General features: G+C 42.4%; 1 protein-coding gene across 1 annotated transcript in view; it reads left to right on the top strand.

The window, feature by feature from the left end:
* The first annotated feature begins 7,088 nt into the window (after positions 1-7,088).
* Positions 7,089-22,374, top strand: part of LOC135522280 (OTU domain-containing protein 7B-like) — a 32,561-nt gene continuing 17,275 nt past the window's right edge. The window contains 1 exon segment of the mRNA XM_064948384.1: positions 7,089-7,292. The gene's annotated coding sequence lies outside the window, so the exon portion shown is untranslated.

The raw sequence follows: 22,374 nt of genomic DNA, 5'->3' as shown, positions 1-22,374 counted from the left end.
GGTTTGTGGTATATGGCCAATATACCACGGCTAAGGGCTATCCAGGCACTCTGCTTTGTGTCGTGCATAAGAACAGCCCTTATCCGTGGTATATTGACCTTTTTGACTTTCAATGATGCGCTATCTCGAATGAACCATTGAAACGTACCAACAGAAAAGTATGAAGATCTTTTATAGCCAAGATACACCCCTCTCAACTTACATGACGAATCACAGATCTTAGGAACTGTTCACAAAGAAAGACTTTTACTTGAGAGAAGTATCCCATAGCCAGATTGCATTCGCTATAAATTATCGTTCAGTTTGTTCCCTAAAACGAGGTTCTAATCTCGTTCCTGGTACTTCATAGCACATAACCATTACCTCATCCAAGGCATAACTCAATTGTCAACTCTCAATACTCCCATTTCAAGTAAACCCCCTCTTGACCCCACTCCTGGACAAGCTCACTGAGGGGAATGAGCCTCGAGGTCATACACTATCCCAGGATAAGCACACAGACATTGTGGAGACAAGTAATTTGTTCCCCATTATTCATGCCATCCCTTCACATGGTTTAAGAATAGGTAAAGACACATTCACATATGAAGACAATGTTCCATTCTGTCCTCTTCCTTTTCTGATATTCCGCATAGCACCAGGGACATGTGAAAGACAAGCCTGACCTCTCCCCTCTCTGGACCCCAGGTGACTGAGCCCCAGCTGAGGGAAAAGTGCAACTGCCAACACTATAGTCCAATAGGATACATTCTAATGACAAGTATCTCACATAAGCAAATTATGCAAATAAAAGATCTTAATTATCTATGTTATCAGTTTTTAGAAATGTTTTCTAATTTAAATATTCACACCCCTGAGTCAATAGTTTGTAGTAGAAGCACATTTGGTGGCGACAGCTTTGAGTCAACTTGGGTATGTCTATCAGATTTGTACTTCTCCCATTCTTCCTTGCAGATTTTCTCCAGCTCTGTTAAGTTAGATGGGGAGTGGCGGTGAACAGCAATCTTCAAGTCTTTCCACAGATTTTCTATGGGAACCAAGTTTAGGCTTTGGCTGGGCCACTCAAGGACTTTCACATTCCTGTTCTTTAGCCATTCCAGCATTGCTTTGGCTGTATGCTTAGGGTCATTGTCCTGTTGGAATGCCCATTTTTGCCCCAGCCTAAGGTTGTTTGCACTCTGAAGCAGGTTCTCATCAAGGATTTGCCTGTATTTGTAAATTCACAGCAGGGATGCTGTAATATGTTTTACAGTAAAGAAAATAGTACTGTAAACTATATTACAGCATCACTGCTGTAAAGCAAAATGACAGTATTAAACTGGCAACTGTGATACCAGTATAAATAAATATACAGGGAAGAGTTTCAGTGCACCCTTCCTCCACCCAACAGCATGATGCTGCTGCCACCACAATGCTTCATGGTATGGATGGTGTTAAACAGGTGATGAGCTCTGCATAGCACTTTGAATTCAGGTCAGAGTTACATTTGTCTTATGAGCTCAGTCTTTCTAGTGCCTTTTTTCAATCTCCAGGGGCCTCAAAACAGTTGCGTAAATTTCTGCTTGCGCCAGTCATTGCAGGTACAAATATTGACGTTCATAAACTTGGCGCACGCCATACATACACATGTTTCCTTTATAAATCAGACCTGTGGTAAAATTGTGCTTGTGTGAATGAGCATTAAAACTCTGCCTAAAAACGCCTCCTTTCATCTTTTATGACGGCAATAAAGCCCTTTATTTGCTGTATAATTTGTAACTATTGGCATTAGGCCACCGTAGCCAAAACACAAATTGTTGTTTAATATTTCGTTCATCAATAGATTATTGGGTTTATATGCCCTGCCTTTTTATTGGGTCTGACTTAAATAGGCAATGATGTCGCGCTCCTATAGCACATGCTGCGGCACAGCAATACTGCAGCCCATACGGTCAAATATGTTACTTACTACCGGTCTATTTACTGTGTTGGCAGAACGTTTTAATCTTTATCAGTAATTTATGCTATATCTGGATAATGAATGTGTTTCTTAAAGTAAATGCCTTTCTTAAAGTGAAAACAATGGCAAATTGTCGTGGACCTGTCAGAAGATCGTTTGAATTCAACACATCGACTCCTCTGTAGTTCTGTCAGAGTGGTCATTGGGTTCTTGGTCACCTCTCTGACAAAGGTCCTTCTTGCCTGGTTGCTCAGTTGGGTCCGATAGCTCGCTCTAGGCGGAGTCTGGGTAGTTCCATGTTTGTTCCATTTCCCAATGATGGTGACCACTGTGTTCTTAGAAACATTCAACACTGTAGAAATTGTGTTATTCCCTTCCCCAGTTATATGCATCATCCAGTGACGATTATAGCATGTAAATATTGGTGGGGCAAAAAAAAAATGTTTTGGATGCATGCCTGCAAAGCCTCTATAACACTAAAATATATGAATTGCACTATAACGGTGACAAACGGTGCCCACAAACTGTTAGGGCCTACATAAAGATGTCCCAACACCTTACCACTGCTACACCTGGCTATCAGCAGAGCCTTGTCTGGTAGCAAAGCAGTTAATTCAGCCTCATTTACTAACTTAAAAAAAACATAGCTAAGATAGCTGACTTGCTTAAACAAATGTGGTTTTTACTGACAATTGCGATGTACACACTATGGCATAAGGGGACTCTTAGAGGCAATCCGTAATTTCGATTAAGAAATTAATGAGCCAGTACAAACATAGTCAATACAACTATATATCAGCACTTTTGAAATGTACAGCAACAGAATTCAGAACATTGCTCGTTCTTTCAGTATTCTCCCTGTACACCAAGTCAGAACCGTAGGATAAATAAAAGGGGGTATTTAAGCAGACAATGAAAGCTCTTATAATATTCAATGATGACATTTCTCTAAAACAGGCTATAGGTGCACCAACAAGTCAGAACAGTTGGCTAAATTATGAAGGGAAAAGGGACCAAATTATTAGGGTGAGGCACATGGGCTACTAACAGCTTACTACACAAAATACACTTTGTATTAATTCTTATCTACAGTATACATATCTCCCTGGCATATTACATAATTTATGTAGCATCACACAATACATGTTTGGACTCACCTTGTTATGTTGTGCTCACTTGAACAGGAAGGTGGGGTGGCTGTATTTCATGGGCAAATTTTGTCATCAAACATCATCAAATTCTGAAATTCTCTGGATTTATGGTGCTTTCAAGACAACAAGGTTGAATCATGATGAAGTCAGTGGTCTTCAGGTCAGAGCTCTAGAAAGAGGCCAGATTTCCGTCATGCAATTCAGAGAAAATGTATTTTCCCAGTCTGAGCTCATATTCTTCCAAGTTCCCAATTGTCTTGAACTCACTGAAGTCTGAGATTTCCCAGTTCAGAGTTTCTAGTTGTTTTGAGCAAAGCAGAAGTCATGCTGGATTGACAGTATGGCCAATGTTGAATGTTTATCATTTTATGCTTGGAAAAGAGACCCTTAAACCCATACTTGGACCACAAACCCACCCCCCTGAGTAACAGGCTAGTGATTGCTTTGCAATTCTTGCAGTTACCCACTGATTCCTTCCAAACCACTCATTGTTGAATTTGTGATTTCCAACTTGTGTAATGTTATGTCCAATGGCCAATGAGCACTGATAAGTTTTATCTATAATTTCTCTTCATTATCTCTCTTCATATGACAAGGATTGAAAAGGATTTGCCAGTAGATTGTCGACTTGATTCATGATGACGACTTCTAGCTTGCTAGCTAAGATTTTGAAAATATGACGTTGACATGATCAATCCAATCAAAGCTATGGTAGATATAACATGATTTGACGTAATTTTATCTGTGGCCAATAACCTTGAGCCTTCTTGGATGGGCACTTCTAATGTAACTCTGGCAGCACCCAGGAGGCTTGACTTTCAAGCTCTACCCGTAGATTTTGCGTTGACATGGTGTCAGTGACAAGACACTGATCCAATCACTGCACAACTAGAGAACATTACCAACCGGTATGCTCCATTTTATCTGCTGGCAGCACCACCACCTCAGAAAGAACTGTACTAGGCTGAAACACTTTCATTTTTTAGCTGTCTTACTCAAGAAAGCAAAAAAGAGACCATGTTTGTACGTGGCTTTACTAACTCATCTGCCCTGAATGACAGAATTGTTATGAGACCAGTGGCGACATATGTTGGACTTCTACGGACAGTTCCTTGAACGTCAAGGTATAGTTACTGCTCAGAGGTGCACTTCTTCTTCTTCTTCTTCATTGGGATTGGGTTGGCAGGTCGCATCCAACTTTTAGGTGCATACACCACCACCTCATGTACTGGAGTGTGAGGCCAGTCACAGCCAACCTACATTAACTTCCGGTAATTCAAAATTGGGAGAAAAGGTAAATAACCCTGCCAACTATTAGCACTCACTAAAAACAACACCACCCTATTCCAGTACTTAACCCTATCTGATCCTAATAGAGGCCAACATCCTGGGAGAACAGAACACTACCACTCAACATCCCCTGCAAATCTTCTGCAGTAAAACCTCAAATCCCAAGTTCTTCGCTGCAGCTGCCACCAAACAACCTCAATTTTCTGTGACTTATGTTCCAGTTATACAGTACAGTTGACAATCAATGCTATGAATGCTAAAAACCCACCTTACTGAAGCACATATTATTCCCAGCCCTCTCTATTGGTCTCTGCATACTCACAGGAATCATTTCAGGATCCCTCACCTTGTACCGATCTTCCTCTACCACTGTTTTCACTGCTCCAGCATACACACTTTCTATACTACTCTGAACATGGCAACCTCTCTCTCTCACCGGGCACCTCCGATCTCTAGCCCCATGGGCACCCCCACAGCTTACACATATTACTTTCTCCACTGATACTACACATTCCTTCATCTCATTACCTCCTGCACACTTCTTACATCTAGGAATCTCCCTCCTACACACTGCTGCAACATGACCATAAGCTTGGCACCTTAAACATTGTAGTATTTTCGGAAATAAAAGCTCTCACGAAATAACACATCCTAATTTCACCTTGTCAGGCAAAGACTCTGCCTCAAATCTCAGCAGGGCAGACATCTTCCGTTTCACCGTGCTCTCCACTGGGTCTGCATCACACCAAATGACAGGCGTCACAGACACTAGGAATCTTCCATTAAAGCTGATCTTCCTCAAAACATAATGCTACCCACATTATCTCTCCTTGCCACGGCCCCCTGCTCTGAAGAGCAAAGCAAGTCAGTTATTGTCCCTAGTACCGTAGTCCAGTGTGCCCGCCATCTGGACGTTAGAAACATAATAAAGTCCACTTCGAGTTACTTTCACCAACTCAAGTCTCCAACCTCTTCTCCACCCAACCTGACACCACATATGGATCAGCTAGAATGCAAGGATCCATTCTCTCCACAAATCTCACTCCCACTGGGACAGAATCATCCCTGTCATCATCAGAATGAGGCACGAACTTGGCAGTCCTCACCACAGGTGCGTCACCCTCACTCTTGTCAGGTTCCATCTCTGAGCTACCGGAGCACATGTCCCTCTTTTTCCACTTGATGGCAACCTTCCTCACAACATCACTTCCTTCTACACTCAGTTCCTTTTCAGCGGTCACCACTGCACCGGCCACCGCATTTAATTAATACTCACTCTCGTCACTCTCAATTTCCTTCTGTAGCTCTTACAAAAGTTCCGTGTGATCTTCTATTCCATATTCACTCAAAAAATGACACCTTTCTCCTTTTTTTCCTTCTCTGCCCACCATCTTCTCCTTCATCAGATATTTCAGAAGGCTTGTGAAATCCCCCACTCCATATTTACTCATAATATGTTCCACTTTCCTCCTTTTTTTTCCTGTCCACCATCTTACAGGCCATCTCGACTCAGCGCCCAGTGTAAACACTTGTCTTGTCTCAAAATCTTCTGACATGCACTGTCAACTGTGAGACCTTATATAGACAGGGGTGTTTCTTTCTAAATCCTGTCCAAACAATTTAATTGGCCACAGGTAGACTCCATTCAAGTTGAAGTGATATCTCAAGGATGATCAAAGGAAATTGGATGCACCTGAGCTCAATTTGGAGTGTCATAGAAAAGGGGTGTGAATACTTATTTAAATGAGATATTCCTGTATTTAATTTTCAATACATTTGCAAACATTTCTAAAAACAGGTTTACACTTTGTCATTTATGGTATATTGTGTGTACATAGGTGAGAAAAAAACATTTAATCAGTTTTGAATTAGTGCAGTGTTTTTGTAAAAAAATACTGATTTTATATATCTAATGTAGGTTTTAGTATGTTCAATTCATAAAATGAATACTTTTTTTGTATATTTAGAGTTCATAAAAAGGGCGATTTTTTTTTTACAAATATATAGTCATAAAGTATTATAATCACACATATCTTTAGTTTTCAACATTACTCTATAAATATTGAAGATAAATTAAATGTTAACATTTTAAACAACTTTACTAGGCTATTGAAAATCTGAGCCAAACCCCTGTTTTGAAGAGTTTTGATCATGTACATTACTTTTCCTTCTGCTACAAAAGACCTTTCCCAAATATGTCCTGTTTAGTATGTCGAATACAGTTATCTGATTGCTGAGCGATGGGAGGCCATTTAGGGAGGTGAGACTTTGGCTTTGTGGCTCTTTGCTCACAGAAACGTTCCCTTAATTATCCTTATTCTAGTGAACCTCAATCTCCACCACACTCTTGGCCCAGAGTCAACCCAATTCATGCTGTAACACAACAAAATGTGGAATAGGTCAAGGGGTATAAATACTTTCTGAAGGCACAAGTTTTCACATTAGCTACATCACCCAGATGACCTCATCGAAGGAACAGTTCCCGTCCCATCCCGAGTCTTGAATCGATTGCCTGCCTCTCCTTTCTCTGCAGCCAATCGGCGTATGAAGGTTCCCCCACTCTCCCTTTTCCATTTGACGTTAGCTACACTGGGACGTTTCAGTCAAAAAATATAGTGTGGTCATTGGTGTTTTGGATTGTCAGTCAACATCAGTCTGTTTCGCGATTGGCAGTCGACATCATTTGGCTACCTCAGCTGGCCCGACTCAGAAGCGCCTTGGTTGACATTGTTGTTGTTGTAAGTAAGAAACTACTTTGTCGTTGAGTCTTGGTTTGGATTAATTGTAGACTGCAACCTCCGTATTAGCTCAAAGTCAGGAAAAACTGGTCTAATAAACTTGGTTTTCACAATATTTGTCGAGAGGAGGATCATTATGGGACGATGAAAGAAATATCTGCGAAGCCGCTCAAGGTAAGCAGACAAGGGACACTCAACTGCTAGCTAGCTATCCTTGCTAACGACTTTAGCTTGTAACATTATAGCTCGCTGGCAACATTTTGGACAGGACGACCCGTAGCTGGCTTTGTATGAACCTTTTTGTTGAGTTGGAAGGAACTAGCTCGCTAACTCATTAAATGGGAAGTTTTAAGTGGGAGACTCCTAGACGGCTAAAACATGAACTAGCTAACTAAGTTACCTAGCTAACGTTAGCTAGTCAGCCCAGCTTTATAACCCATTTAGCTACTAGCTAGCTAGACTTATCAACGTAACTTGCGTAGTAACGGGCTAGCTAGCAATATGTCGCGTTAACAATGTTGCTTCGGTTACTGTGCCTTGCTAGCTAGCGTTAACTACGTGCAGGATAACTTTGCTAACATTAACGTTAGCTAGCTGGCTAGTTTTCTTGCCCATCTACCTAGTTAGTCAGAGAAGGATAGGACGAATATGTACGATGCCTAGTTAACTAACGTTAAGTTCGTTAACAAATTTAGCTAGCTAACGCTTAGCCCATTCATAGACGACTTACACATACCAGTCGGCTCCTTTAGTAACGTTACATTCTTGGGCTAACTAGTTAACGTTAGCTGATTAGTTAGCCATTATATTCTCTCCTTGTACCCTCATACAACTAGCCTTGTTGTATCATTCTCTCCCCATCTAACGTTAGGTCTATGAATCCATTTAAGGAATGAGCAACTTCAAACGGGAGGCCTCTGTCAGTCAATTGTTGGTGAAATATTCAGCAAATCGTAGCCCGGTTGCTTGCTATAATTAACGTTTTAAAGTAAACCCATAGACATGCAGAGAGTATCAAATGTTATATCAATACAAGGGACTCCTGCTTTATAGTTATTTGCCCCAGAGTTAATGATGGCCTGTATTTAGGCTATTGCTTAGTTAATTGTAAAACATTGACAATACATTTCAGTGGGTCACTAATATTCTTCCCTGACGATTGAAACCAGTGACATAGGCTTTGGCAGCTCCACAGTGTATATGTTTATGTAAAGACCTCTACTCATTATGTAAACTATGCATTGCGCCATTGCCAACACCACTACAATGAAAGGGTAGCATAACACTTTGACTTGAATTAGTCAGCTCTTTATTTACAATTGATTTTGTTTGCTTGTAGTCTGGTATAGGCAGACATCCTGCAACATAAAAGTAGGACAGATACATGCTCTTCACTTCTTAGGCCTACACGTCCTTCTCTCTGATTCATTATGTAAGAAGGCACATTGTTAGAAGAAATGAGGGTAGTCTAAACCTTAGCAACTCTACCTTCCTTGCAGCTTTCTGACTGCTGTTTGTATGCACTTCGACCTGAACCCATGTGTGTCTTACACCCACTACAAGTACGCTATGCATTATACCATACCATGATCATTGCCAGATAAAGCATCATTTTGGGAGTTATGAAATATGTGATTTGGCAAGAAAATTCTCACTCAAGACCATGTGGTTGTCTTAAAAGTTGTGACCATTTGCATTAAAACACTAGTCGATCGAGCATACCGCTTGGGGAGAGAAAGGAAACAAATGCAGCAAATGCCTTTATAGTAGTACAGGTAGAATTCAGAGGGAGCGCACAAGCACAGTGAAATTCTGAGGGATCTATTATTGCAGTGGGAGGAAGAAATGCATCTAGCCCTCCCACCTCTACTCATTTCAAAGGCAATGCAGGGGGATGCTTGAAAGGCAAAATGGATGAGCTAACTGGCAAGAGGAGTGTTCCCCATTGAGCAGACTGCTAGGGTGTGAGTGCAAGTTTGCATCGTCAGGCTTCGTTACACAAGTCTTCCCTTTTTCAAGGAGCGCATTGATCATACAGCGTTACACAGAACACCTGAGACCATCTTTTGGGGAGACTGTATAGTGTCCCTCTGTGATATTGAGATTCTCTAGTACAACTAAGACACTGTGAATGACTGTTTTAATCCAGCAGTAAATGTCAAATATGTTACTTTTTTTTTTTTTTTTTTTAAACAACAGCATGACATAGAACAAAATGGTGTTCTGAAGGCATTTGTTTGACAGTGATCACTAGTTGTTTTGCATAGAGCCCTTTGACACTTGACAATGAAACATGGAAAATCTGTGGTTCATGGCTTAAATTTGCAATATTTCATGCTTCTCCACCAACATTCAAATGTTTTTGTTTTTTTTTGCCTCTAAATTTCCTTGAGATTTATAAACACTACACTATGTCAAACTGGATGGCTGGCTGAATCACAGGTGGGAGAATTATGACACTGATGACAGAGAGCATTATCACCATAATCCATCAAGGCAAGGGATTATCCTATTGACCTGGTGACGTCATAATTTGCTTCTATGTTTTATCACCAGTTGAGCATTGTGGAAGTTTTCAGGGTGTGCTTGTCTAGTTTATTGGTGTCCTTTAGCCTATGTGTGACGCACAGTGAAGTCATCCACACATGACAGTTCTGTGTGCAGTTCCCTTGTGAGCACTCATGTCTTATTCGAACAGTTCTATGGAGAGAAAAACCCAGAGTCCCATCCATTTGTCCTTTAGGATCCTTTCCCCCTTTCCACTCTCCTTATCTAGCACTCTCTCAAAGCTCTCTCAAAGTCTAAATGGTTTGTCACTGTACAGTTTATAAATGCTCTGAATTGTTACATATGTGAAGTTATGAGTTAAGGCTAAACCCCCTCTTCATCTCTCTCTAACGCAGGCATTTAGCCTACCATTGTGTTGGTTGGCTTTAGCCATCATAACTGTCTCTGTGGGGTAGGAGAGACTGAATATTATATTTCAGTGTGGAACCCTGCTGCCGCAGCAACACCTAGTCTAGAGATACAATTTTAAAGTGGTCTCTTGCTGGGCTCCCCCAAACAGCTGTTCAGTAAGAGTGTGTTTCAAGGATCCAGTGTCAGCTTCAGTGCCAGGCCCATGTAGATTAAAACTATTCCCATAGGATCCCTCTACCCCCACAAACAAGGTCAGATTAATAAGTAAATAGTTGAGTGCTTCTCCAGGTTAGTGGGACAACTGCATGACTCTGCGTCTCTTATTGCCTCTGTGTTCAAGGATTGTAATCTGTCCTACCGCGACCAAATGCTACAGGGTATGCAATGCAGATCTAGGCTTTTAGTATCCCCATGCATGCAGGTGTCACCCCTTCAACCCTGGTTGTTGCCAGCTTAATGTTCCAGCCAACATAGGCATTTCGTTGCTGTCATCAAGGAGGTCAGACCTTGGGTTACCAAAGTTAACCTGGACTCCTGAAAATAATAGGGTAGAGGTGGCCTAAATGGGCAATTCATCATTTTGGGAGAACTTAATTTAGCAGCTGACCAATTCCGCCATGACTTTAGTTCTGGGTTAACCGGGATTACTTAGGCGTAGTTTCTTACTATGACTGCAATATTGTTTGTGGTTATCTCACCTAGCTACCTTAAGATGAATGCACTAACTTTTAATTCGCTCTGGATAAGAGTGTCTGCTAAATTACTAAAATGTCAAATGTAATGTAAACGTTAACATGAATGGACACATCCTGCCCCCCTTCGTGAAGAAATTCTCTAATTAGGCGACGACGATTTATTCTTCAGGTTCGCTCTGGTGGTCACAATTACTGCTTTACACAGTACATATAGTCTCCTCCATACATTTTCATAAGACTTTATAACCATGACATGTGAGACATCTAGAATTCCACCACCATGCACCCCTGCATCCTTGTTTGCCAGCACACATCATGGCCCAGACAAGACTGTACCAGATGTGCTTTGGAAGAAAAAACATCCCCATGATTCCTCAGCAGAGGGGCGATCAATAGGAAGCTTGTCTCTGAGATCCTGTGCACCCAGACTGCGACTCATAAAAACCCTGTTCAGCCCCTCCCACCCCTGCGTGCCTGGATGCCTGCCAGCCTTTTGACACAGCAGCCAGGGCTGTTTGTGTCAGGGTGGCGAGGCCTTCAAAACCATGCATCAGCAATCACACCCCGGCCTCTCCCCACGTCCCTACCGAGTACCTACCTCCTTTGTGTTCAACCAGAGACTGGGTGCGTGTGCCCAATGCTTTGGGATACTCTGACTGGTTATTTTACCATTTTATGTGGGGGTTTTGTACTCAACTTTGCTATGCCAACTCTTTTCAGAGGCATCACTGTGGTATGATTGAAGGATGTTGAAAACATTGAGTTCTGATATAAAACAATGGGACACATGCTCACAGTTTTGCTTTTCTGAAGCATCCCCAATATTATCTCAGCATCGCTCTACGAATGTGCCAACCGGGTCAAAAGGTTGTTGGGTATAGCCAAGTAGAGGGGTGAATGGGTACAGAGGCTAATCGCTTGCCCTCTCACATAAAAAAAGATCTACAATCCCCCATGACTGGGCCCTCTACCCGGAAGGAAGCCATGGTAAGATCACAGGGCCGCTGGCTCCTCACCCTGCCTCTACAACACAACAGCAGTCCTTCCCACTCTCTCCACTCTAGATCCAAGACAGAACAGCAGTAATCCTATCCCTGCAGGAGAGGAGCCTCTCGCCCAGGGTGACGTAAAGCCACCGCACTGCCTTGACTGCTAAGCCAGCACCACGTGGGGATTCACATGAGCATTAATGCCCAGGCCTGTCACTGCTAATGCTTGTTTAACCGCTGCCGTTAGCCTAGCCACGGACTGCTTACAGGTTCGGTAGGACCTTGCACATACATAGGATGGGCCTACCCGATGTTGAAAATAAGTTAATTATATCACAGCCAAACAGATAATTTACCATTCATTTTGGGCTGACAGTATTCTGACTTGAGATCCACAGGTGCAACTCGGCATTAATCATAATTTAAGCTAATGTCAATGGGAGACTTAAAATTCAAGATATTAACTTTGATATTGCCCATTCTGATCATAATGGTAGTAGGTCTTTGAACAATTGCAAATATCAAGACCTTTGTATTCAGTGTTTTTTGAACAAGCAGGTTGTTGTTGCCTCCTTAAAAATATATATACATAACAAATCTATTATAGGATTTTTACTTTGACTTAATTTACAGGTTTTGTAATATGGTCAGGATGTGTACTGTTCTTGTTTAGTCCTGTGGTTGTTTCCACAGAGCAGTGCAGCCAAAGATGCAGGTTTGCTTCTAAGAAATATCTGATATGCGTGAAGGAGCTAACTCCCACCCTTTTAAATGTGAGTTATGTAAGCCTTAGCTCATTGTTCTATACCCACAACAAACCATGTTTTTGTGAAGTATCATTGGCATCTACACCACATTGATGGCCTTTGCATGTTAAGCTACTGGGGAAAGCAAATATTGGTCAACATTTTAAAACTCAGTCTCATGCCTCTTACTGCCCTACCCCATAGGGTTTAATTGCTTTTATAAACTGGGTGGTTAGAGGAGCCCTGAATGTGGATTGGCTGACAGCTGTGGTATATCATACCAAGGGTATGACAAAACATTACATTTTTACTGCTCCCAATACACTGGTAACTAGTTTATAATAGCGATAGGGCACCTTGGGGGTTTGTGGTATATGGCTAATATACCATGGCTAAGGGCTGTGTTCAGACACTTCGCGATGTGTCGTGCCTAAGAACAGCCCGTAGCCATGTATATTGGCCATATACCCCCCCCCCCCGTGCCTTATTGCACAATTTTATCCAAATAGGCTAGCTGTGTTCGGACGATGCAGAAGCTGGCATTTCTGCACAAAGACATCAATAAAAAGCAGCTAGTGCCGTATGAGGAGTTACCGCCCACGGTGTGCTGAGTTTAGGTTGGCAGTTCTCCGGTAATACTGAAACCAGGGCAGATTGTTCCCTGAGTCCAACTAAACAATTCTGCTGCAGTCCTTCAATGGCATAGCAGCGCTCTGCTCGCACTCTGCAACTGACAGAATCAAGCTATATTATTTTGTTTATCTACAGCATTGAAGAGCATTGACATGTAAGCAGATGGGGACAAAGTGTAGGCCTAGTCTCATTACAACACACACAAATCAAACATGCCCTCGTAAATTGTCCTGTTACTCCCTTTCTGCGACCATTCTCTGTGAACTACCCCTGTGTCCTCACAGGTTGCTACATGGCACAGCAAGGCACAATATGGCATGGGTCAGCACCGCATGACACAGCATGGCACGACACTGCATGGCACACAGCACTGGTCGGAGGATATGTCAGGGGCGTCAGTACTTTTGGCTGCTGCCTCGGCATCCCACATCCCCATCTGAAGCCATCTGCTATGAGTGGCTGTTAATTAGCACTGCTTCACTGTTGATGACTGACTCTGACTACAGCGACAGGCCCTGTGCACAGGGCAGGATTACCACTGAAGCCAGGCACTGGGCAGCTGTAATAAAGTGCCCAATGGAGCATGGTGGCAGGAGAGGAGAGAACGGGCTGTTCTGAAATACTCCATGCCATATGCACATGACCCCCACCACCAACCGTGAACTGGGGGGAGGAGTTGAGACATCCTTTTCCTCACTTGAGGAAGACCGTTTGTTTGTAAGTGAAACTTTGTTGAGACCTCGGCCACAAAATGCTTGGCTTAGCCATGACGTCAGCTCTCAGACACTTTGATAAACAGTTTATCTGAAAAGCTATTACTCTGCACATTTGAACTGCTTGAACTTGGCAGTTACTGCCATGCATGTCAAGGAGGAAATCATGCCTCTGTCTGCCCAAAAAATTACCGACTAACATACCCCGTAACCCTACTGTACCCTACTGGAGTTAGCCTACACTGCGAGTTGCTACTGAAAAGCCTGCAGTAGCTAGTCCTACACTGTCAGAGAACACTGCACACCTTACTGGTGGCATAACCCATTTACCCATTGAAATTCAGCAGATACACCGGAGAGAGCGAGCAGAAGCCTGTTAGGGATGTTTTGTGTTTCTTGTAGACAAGCTTCCGAGCCATGACACTTGCAGACATAGCTTAGCTGATTTGTTTGCTCGTCGGAACTTTTTGTCTGTTTCCCCGCCTCTGTTTTCTTTCAGTTGTCTGCTGTTTAAAAACTTTGCACAGTCGGGAGGTGATATGTTTGTTTCATGATTATGGAGGGGTATTTTTAGGCTGTGAAAAGTCTTGTAATTTTGGCACCTTGCAGATAAGTGGCTGGCTTTCTGTATGCGTTTCTAGCTGTGGTAACAAACCATACAAACGTATAGTCTCCTTTTTTCACATTAGAACATACAGGGTCGACAGTTAGCTATCACATGGAATGAGAAGCTTGAGTATTTAAGGAGTGAGGGAAGACTGGGATCAAGCGTTACTGAATGCTTGCAGCAGGCTTAGACAACATGTGGGATCCCCTTATGCCATTCAATGTTTGATGCCACTTTGTTTTGTAGCCTCCTTCAGATGGGATGTTGTTGATGTGAACTTCTAGCTATGTTCTTACAAAATAGATTAAATGATGTATGCTAATATTGCTTAGTCTGCCATGGACTAGTTTTATCTGAGGCATTTTGGGGGCTAAAGAGTTGGTGCTGACGAGCTGAGCCAGGTGTGTGTGGACGAGAGGAAGGGTGAAAGGGGCAGTTTTTTGGGGTGATGACTGGAAATCTCTAAGCCCTGGCTCCAGCAACATGCCCTCTCTGAGGGTGGTCATCCCATGGAATCTCTGACATCAGCACTATCTCTTTCTCCCCCTTTTCTCTTTCAGTTAGCGCATGAGCAGTGTGCCTTTGTATTCAGTTGCACAGCTTACCTCAGCTGGTGTCCAAGCCTTGATCAAGACTGGAATCTCTGAGTTCATGAATGAATAGATGATGACCAAAAGACCTGGCCTAATTCGAAGGGAAAACAAGTAACAACCCTTTGTTTACCCGAACTGTTGTTGCATTACCAGATTTTGAGATCTTGATTTGGAGAAGGGAGAATAGAACAGATGCAAAGTTTGGTAACATAATGACGGTTTGTATTGTATGTGCCATCGACACCAAACTAAAGCTTGCTTTGCTATGGAAAACCAATTTTTCACTAATAAACTCAAATCAGTAGTTTTCATGGTTCAATTGGCTGACATCTCAGAAAATGTTCCAGCTCAAATTGTGCATTTCATAGATTGTTCTCCAATGACCAGCTTAAACAAATGTTCTTTGACCAGAGAAAATGGTCCAACTCCAATTAAATATTGATTTGGCTAAGAGCTGGAAGGCATTGAAAATTGGAGACATTAGTCTCCCTACCTGAACTGGTTAAGCACATTTACTTAACCAAACGGACAAAACATTGACGGTACCATTAGCAATACACCAATTTGCTAGCAGAACAGGAGTATTTAATATTTAAAAAATAGATTATTGTAAAGGCGCGATGTGGAACAGAAACTACAGTATGGGCTTGTGTCTTCTCGGCTCCTGTCTGGTCACAGATATTGCTGTGTTCCTGCGCCATGTTTAATGGGCACTCAATAATTTGCATTGTGTTGACTCCCATGGTGTTACGTTGCTTAGCGTAGCATGACATTGGGCTAATGTTGGACAGCTCTGTCTCTTATGATGTCCTGCGATTTGTTGCCTTGTAGTGTGTAGCCTATGGTCTGGGACTGTGCTTCTTTGTCCAGGGCTCCTTCCTTTCATGTTTCTGCAGCTATTCAAAGCAAGAAGTAGGTTACTTCAGTTGAGCTGCGTTATGCTGACTTGTACAGCAAAGACCGTTGCTGCTGTGCGGTATGCTTAGCTGTAGTTGCAGTATTCTGAAGCTCAGGAGGAACTGGGAAAAGGGTCTTGATTTGACTTCATTCCTCTGCCAGACAAGCTCGGCCTCCCAGACGTAGCGGTGCAGTTATGTAATGAGCAAGTGGGCTCCGCTTCAGTCAGTAATCACACCATTGTTTGACTTCCTCTAGTTGTGAAGTGTCTGTACTCTGTTTAGTCACTTTATGATCTCTTGATCCTATTTCTGACTGATCTCTGGTACATTTGACTTGCTGAGAATGAGGGATTATTAGTACATAACAAGGAAGGCTTGGGGCTATTACATGTTCATAAGATTTTGCTCTTTCTTTTAAAGCTGTGATTAGGCTAGCCTTATGCGATACAGGGTTTCCAAGTACAGTAATAGCTTATCAGGCTATAGTTGACAGTCTGGTATGCCACTTCATAAAGTTCATAAATCAGTCTAACCAAATAGCTTAAGCTGTTGTTCCAGCGTTTTTGGCCATCTCTGAGCTGCTGTGCCTTGGACTACTGTGCCACTTCCTAACCCCTCTTCACCTTTCCTCCAGCCCAGGGGTATGGGCCTACCACTGGGCAACATTTATCATTGCTGACGCAACTCACACAGCCTCTGTTGTCTTATCAGCCCTTTATATATTATCACTCGTGATTTTTGCAGTGGTGAGAGGGTGTTTCACACTCACTGAGATCACAGGGAAACGTTGATTTAAACTAAAATAGAACTGACACATTTAGAGATGTGGTCATCCATCAGGATGAAATGGGAATAGAACAACCCAATTGTCCATCTTTGGAAAAGGCTGACTTAAGGCGGTATGTTGATGACAATGGAACAATATAATTTTAAAGCCTGAGTATCTTCAGGTGGTACGGTACAGTGGCAAGCCGTACTGTTTTCATATTGGGCCTCAGGCTTTAGCTGCTCTCCCTCTCGAGTGAAAAATGAACCTCACTTTACAGATGATGAATGACTTAGTGGGCCAAACATGAAATGGCAAGTCCTTCTGCTGTGCACTAGTGACATCCAACAACCCTGCTCCCCCTTCACCGGAAGTGCAGATCCCTCTCATTTTGTAAGGATGCATAGAGGGCTGACTCTAACGAATGACTGCCCATAAAAAGCTAATTCTCATTTGGTCATATAGTCAGTCTTGTCCAAAGCTGAGATTTAAAGTGAGTTTTAAATAAAAAATAAAGGGTACTGTAACCGTTTTCCTTGGGTTAGGTTTATTTCAATCCTGTCCACAGCTGGCAGCACCCAAGTGAAACCTCAATTCGGAATGCGTAGCTGCACGCGACCCCATCGTATTGTCTATGGTCAAATTGGTTTCACATTGGATAGTTCCCAACTAGCCCCATAGGGATATCAGTAAATTACACAATGTAGGCCTACATGGGACAATATTTTAATGTCAGTAGCTCCCAATTAAAATGACTTAACGCCTTCACGGTACACGTTCCCCAAGGCCCCCCCCCCCCAAGCTCAACTCAAAAGATGGCGCAGAGAATGCAAAAATATTCTTAGAAATATTTAACCTCCACACATTAACAAGTCCAATAGCTCAAATGAAAGATAAACACCTTGTTCATCTACCCAGCGAGTCAGATTTCTAAAATGTTTTACGGTGAAAACATAGCACATATGTATATCAAACCACCACTAGGACACATACAATATGTAGCCACATTGTCAAGCAAAAAGCACAATCACAAACGCAGGATTAAAATAAAAATAATTCATTAACCTTTTGAAAATCTTCATCAGATGACAGTAATAGGACATGTTACACAGTACATTTATGTTTTTTTCAATAATATGCCATTTATATCCATAAATCTCCGTTTACATTGAGCCATGTTCAAAAAATGCTACAGAAATGTCCGGAGAAGTTATAAATAGCTCCGCCAGATAACGCCAGATAACAGCAATACACATCATAAACTTTGGCTAAATATACATGTTCTACATATAGTTAGAAAGATACACTGCTTCTTAATGCAACCGCTGTGTTACATTTATTTTTAACGTTACAGAATTCGTTCACTAGGCAATATTCTGAGGCGGCGCTCAGACATAAGCAATATTTCTCTGCTATGTTGGAGTCAACAGAAATACAAAATTACAACATAAATATTCCCTTACCTTTGATGGTCTTCGATCAGAATGTAGTGGAAGGAGTCATACTTACCTAATATAACGTTTGGTTTCAGTTCGTTTGTCTTTGTATTAGCATATGCTAACAGCTTCAGGTGAAATGCACCAAAAAGGACTTCTGATCACGAACAGTTGCGCATCAAAACTTCAAAATGACATATTATATGTCGACTAAACTGGTCAAACTAAGTGCAGAATCAAGCTTTAGGATGTTATTAACGTACAAAACAATTAGCGATTCAAACAAAAGAACGCAACTCTCCTCAGACGATGTGGAAAAAAGAGTGCCGTGTCTTCAATTGCGCCCTGACGCGCAGCTAAATTCTCGTGACACTTCAGTATTTTGCCCGCCAACCGGTCTAAGCTCGAGGGATTTTCTTCATTACGCGCCCCATTGAAAGAACACAGCACGCTGAAGACACAGAAACTGATCCCAGATCCGTAGCTGGTTGGGAAGGGTGGGGGCGATGACGTCAAAGTTGGGGTAACTTTCCTGATGAGAGAGAGAGTTTGGGAGAATGGCTGCCCTGTGAGTTCTGCTTTACATACAGACATAATTTGAACGGTTTTAGAAGCTTTATAGAGTGTTTTCTATTCAATAATTTTTATTATATGCGTATATTAGCAATTTTGGACAGATTTTTTTTCTGTTTACTATGGGCACGCAATTCCTCCAAAGGGGGCAGTATTGTGCATAGCCTTATTAACCTCAAACGTACTATAGATTGTAAAAGTGCATATACAAATATTGAGGTATTTTAATGAGACAACTAAAAGATTGCAACATGAAAATATTGTCCCATTTACATTGCACAATCTATTGATGGTGCTTAACTAGCCCCAGAAATAGGCTATCCCATGTCAAACCAACTTTGCCACAGTTGCACACCAGCCTGCTAATTGGTGAAAGAAGTTGGCTAGCATTAACTAGCCTAGGCAACTGCAAGACACAATACCTGGTTAGACTGTTTCAAGTTATGTACGAACGCTTGTCACGTGGGAAAACACACACAAGGCACCCACTAGTAACCGGAAGGTTGCAAGTTCAAACCCCCGAGCTGACAAGGTACAAATCTGTCGTTCTGCCCCTGAACAGGCAGTTAACCCACTGTTCCTAGGCAGTCATTGAAAATAAGAATTTGTTCTTAACTGACTTGCCTAGTTAAATAAAAAAAGAACCCCCCCCCCCAAGACAACTCTACTTTGGCTTCAGTCATGGCTGCTGCATTTAATGACCAAGCCTGTAAACGAAGCCAAATCAGGAAGTTGAACTCCCTTTAATAATAGCCTCAAAATGGGGTCTTTTTGCTTCATGAGGTTCTGAATACGACTATGTGAAGGGTTGGCAGAGGTCACCAAAATTCTGAAATATCAGTTATTCCAGACCTGTGCATCTTTCTTTAGCAGTAGGCCTACCAGTTTATTTGATACTCCCCCTGTGCGCTACCACAGGCAATGCAGATTTATCATGTAAGGGTGCCTGTACAGCTGGACCTAATTTCTTGTCCAGGCTTGATGGAAGTTGGTGGAGCAAGATATCTTGTAGGCCTAGTTGGGGCAAGTTTTCTTACTGCTAGGCCTATAGTGGAGCAAGTGTAAAAAACACATCTAGGTCTTGGTGTATGCCTACTTAAGTAATGTAGGTCATATTGAGTGACCCTACATGATTACACAATGTGACATGACAAAGCATTTGGAGCAGTCCCGCCCTTAATAACTAGGCTATAACCTAGTCTTGTTGTGCTAAACATTTATCTTAGGCTAGATCACTTCCTATAATATCTGATTAATTTTAAAGCAATGGTTCTATATACCTATTCCTGTTTGGAATGATATCTCTAGTATTCTTCTGTGGCTCTCAGCTGCTGGGGTGGCAGCTCTCTTGTTTTAGCTGGCTCACCCCCAGGTTATGTAGCTGTGTGTTAGACCAACATGGCTTCAAACTACTTGCCAAGGAGGCCTCTGCTGTTTCAGTGACTAATAATTTAGTGTCATGATTTCAGGCCATGCCCCTTTTGGGTCCAATTTATCATTCAAAATGTGTCAAGCAGCACTATCTTTTTTTTCTATGTTTATTTGATTCAGTGTTTGATTTTTAGGTTTGTACTAGTCTCGTGACAACAAAAACATTTCAAATGTCTGTCAGGAGACTGGGATATGACGGATAGTGTGGAACATTTCTTCTGTTGTGCTTATTTTGTGTACTTGTTTGTTTAGAAGAATCACAATTTTTGAGGGGGTTCACCTACACCTGCCCATGCATTATTTTGAATTTCAGAATGGGGGGGTGTATTTGGCCCATAGACTTTCCAAGGCTTGCAGAGCGAGAGAGAGAGTGAGGTTGGGGTGGGAAGCTGCCAAACAGGATCCGCTTCTCGCACTAGTCCAACATCTCCCCGTCCTCCACCCATAATCTAATGGAGTAGCTGGCCAGAGGTTCTGGGTTGCTGACATTAGCTTTCTACTAACCTGTTAGTCAAAGTCAGATTAGCACCGAATTGATTGTGCTTACACTCAACTCTCGTTTCTCCTAAGTCACTTGCAGTAGGCCTGTCTTCACATGCTTAAATTAGACTTCTCTCAGTCTCGTGGAAGTCTCTGTTTTGGTTTGCCTGCAGTTTCCCTTAAGGGAAGCCTATACTGTAATGGAGGTTGTCTCTCCATCCCTTGTTTACCTCCATGAATCTTCCATGGGCCCACACAATGGCTGCAGCAGGCCATGGTGACCTCTTCATGTCTGCTTCAGTGATCCAGGCCTCTCCCAGGGTCAGAACCCACGTGCTAGCAGCAGCTTCCATTATGTAACCTCTCAAGACAAAAGCCTAGCCGGCCTGCACACATCACTGACTGCTCTGTGCTGGCAGCAGGGCCATTATGCTAGTCAGGTCATCGCTTGGGTGTCTCTCACATAACCTAAACAGGATTGAAACTATTTTCGGGAAATTCTGACTTAGTTTCAACCCCTGTTCTCTTACATTGCTGTCAATATTTGCAGACACAATATTGACATCAATTTGTTGTCTTTGTCGATTAATCACCCCTAGCAGCCATCAACTAATAATTTAGTGGGACCCTTCCCTAGTTTTGTGGCTCTCACCTCATTGTCAAGAACTCCTGCTGGTTGATGCGTCAGAAGCTGAGTGCGTCCACAGGAATGGATGATGTTGGAGGCTGGTAATAACAAAGTCCTTTCACTGGTCTGTTGGGTCCATTCTGTCCACAGAGCGACACATTACCAGCAGGCATTGGCACTAGCTTGTCCGTTGATACATCATTATTTGTTGGACTTAGTTCGCTCAACTCCCAGCAGTAGGTGTAATAGTGTTTCTCAAACTAATCATGTCAAAGTTATCTTTATGAGATGCAGGAAAGTCAACACAACAAGAGGCTTTGTATGGAGGCCTAGGGAGATATTGTCCTGCTGGCTTTTTCTTCTCTCACTAGTGTAAACACTAACCTACCACCAGAGCCAGAAGTACTTGTCCACTCAACTCCTGTCTCTCTTGAATGATGAGTATACTCACACAGCCTCTTGCCAACAGATGTACAGTGCCTCCGGAAAGTATTCAGACCTTTGAATTTTTCCACGTTTTTGTTACATTACAGCCTTATTCTAAAATGGATTAAATAAAATAAAAAATCCTCAGCAATCTACACACAATACCCCATAATTACACAGTGAAAACAGGTTTTTAGAAATAGCTTATTTGCATAAGTATTCAGACCCTTTGATATGAGACTCTAAATTGAGCTCCGGTGCATCCTGTTTCCATTGATCAACCTTGAGATGTTTCTACAACTTGGAGTCCACCTGTGGTAAATTCTATTGATTGGACATGATTTAGAAAGGCACACACCTGTCTATATAAGGTCCCACAGTTGACAGTGCATGTCAGAGCAAAAACCAAGCCATGATGTCGAAGGAATTGTACATAGAGCTCCGAGACAGGATTGTGTCAATGCACATATCTGGGGAAGGATACCAAAAAATGTTTGCAGCATTGACGGTCCCCAAGGACACTGGCCTCCATTCTTAAATTGAAGAAGTTTGGACCCACGAAGACTCTTGCTAGAGCTGGTTGCCCGGCCAAACTGAGCAAGGGGGGAGAAGGGCCTTGGTCAGGGAGGTGACCAAGAACCTGTTGGTCAATCTGACAGAGCTCCAGAGTTCCTCTGTGGAGATGGGAGGACCTTCCAAAAGGACAACCATCTCTGCAGCAC

Source organism: Oncorhynchus masou, chromosome 30 (genome assembly GCF_036934945.1).
Source record: "Oncorhynchus masou masou isolate Uvic2021 chromosome 30, UVic_Omas_1.1, whole genome shotgun sequence".
In the NCBI taxonomy this organism is placed as follows: Eukaryota; Metazoa; Chordata; class Actinopteri; order Salmoniformes; family Salmonidae; genus Oncorhynchus; species Oncorhynchus masou.
Note: the sequence above shows the minus strand (reverse complement) of the source record. Positions and strands in the feature narration are given on the sequence as shown.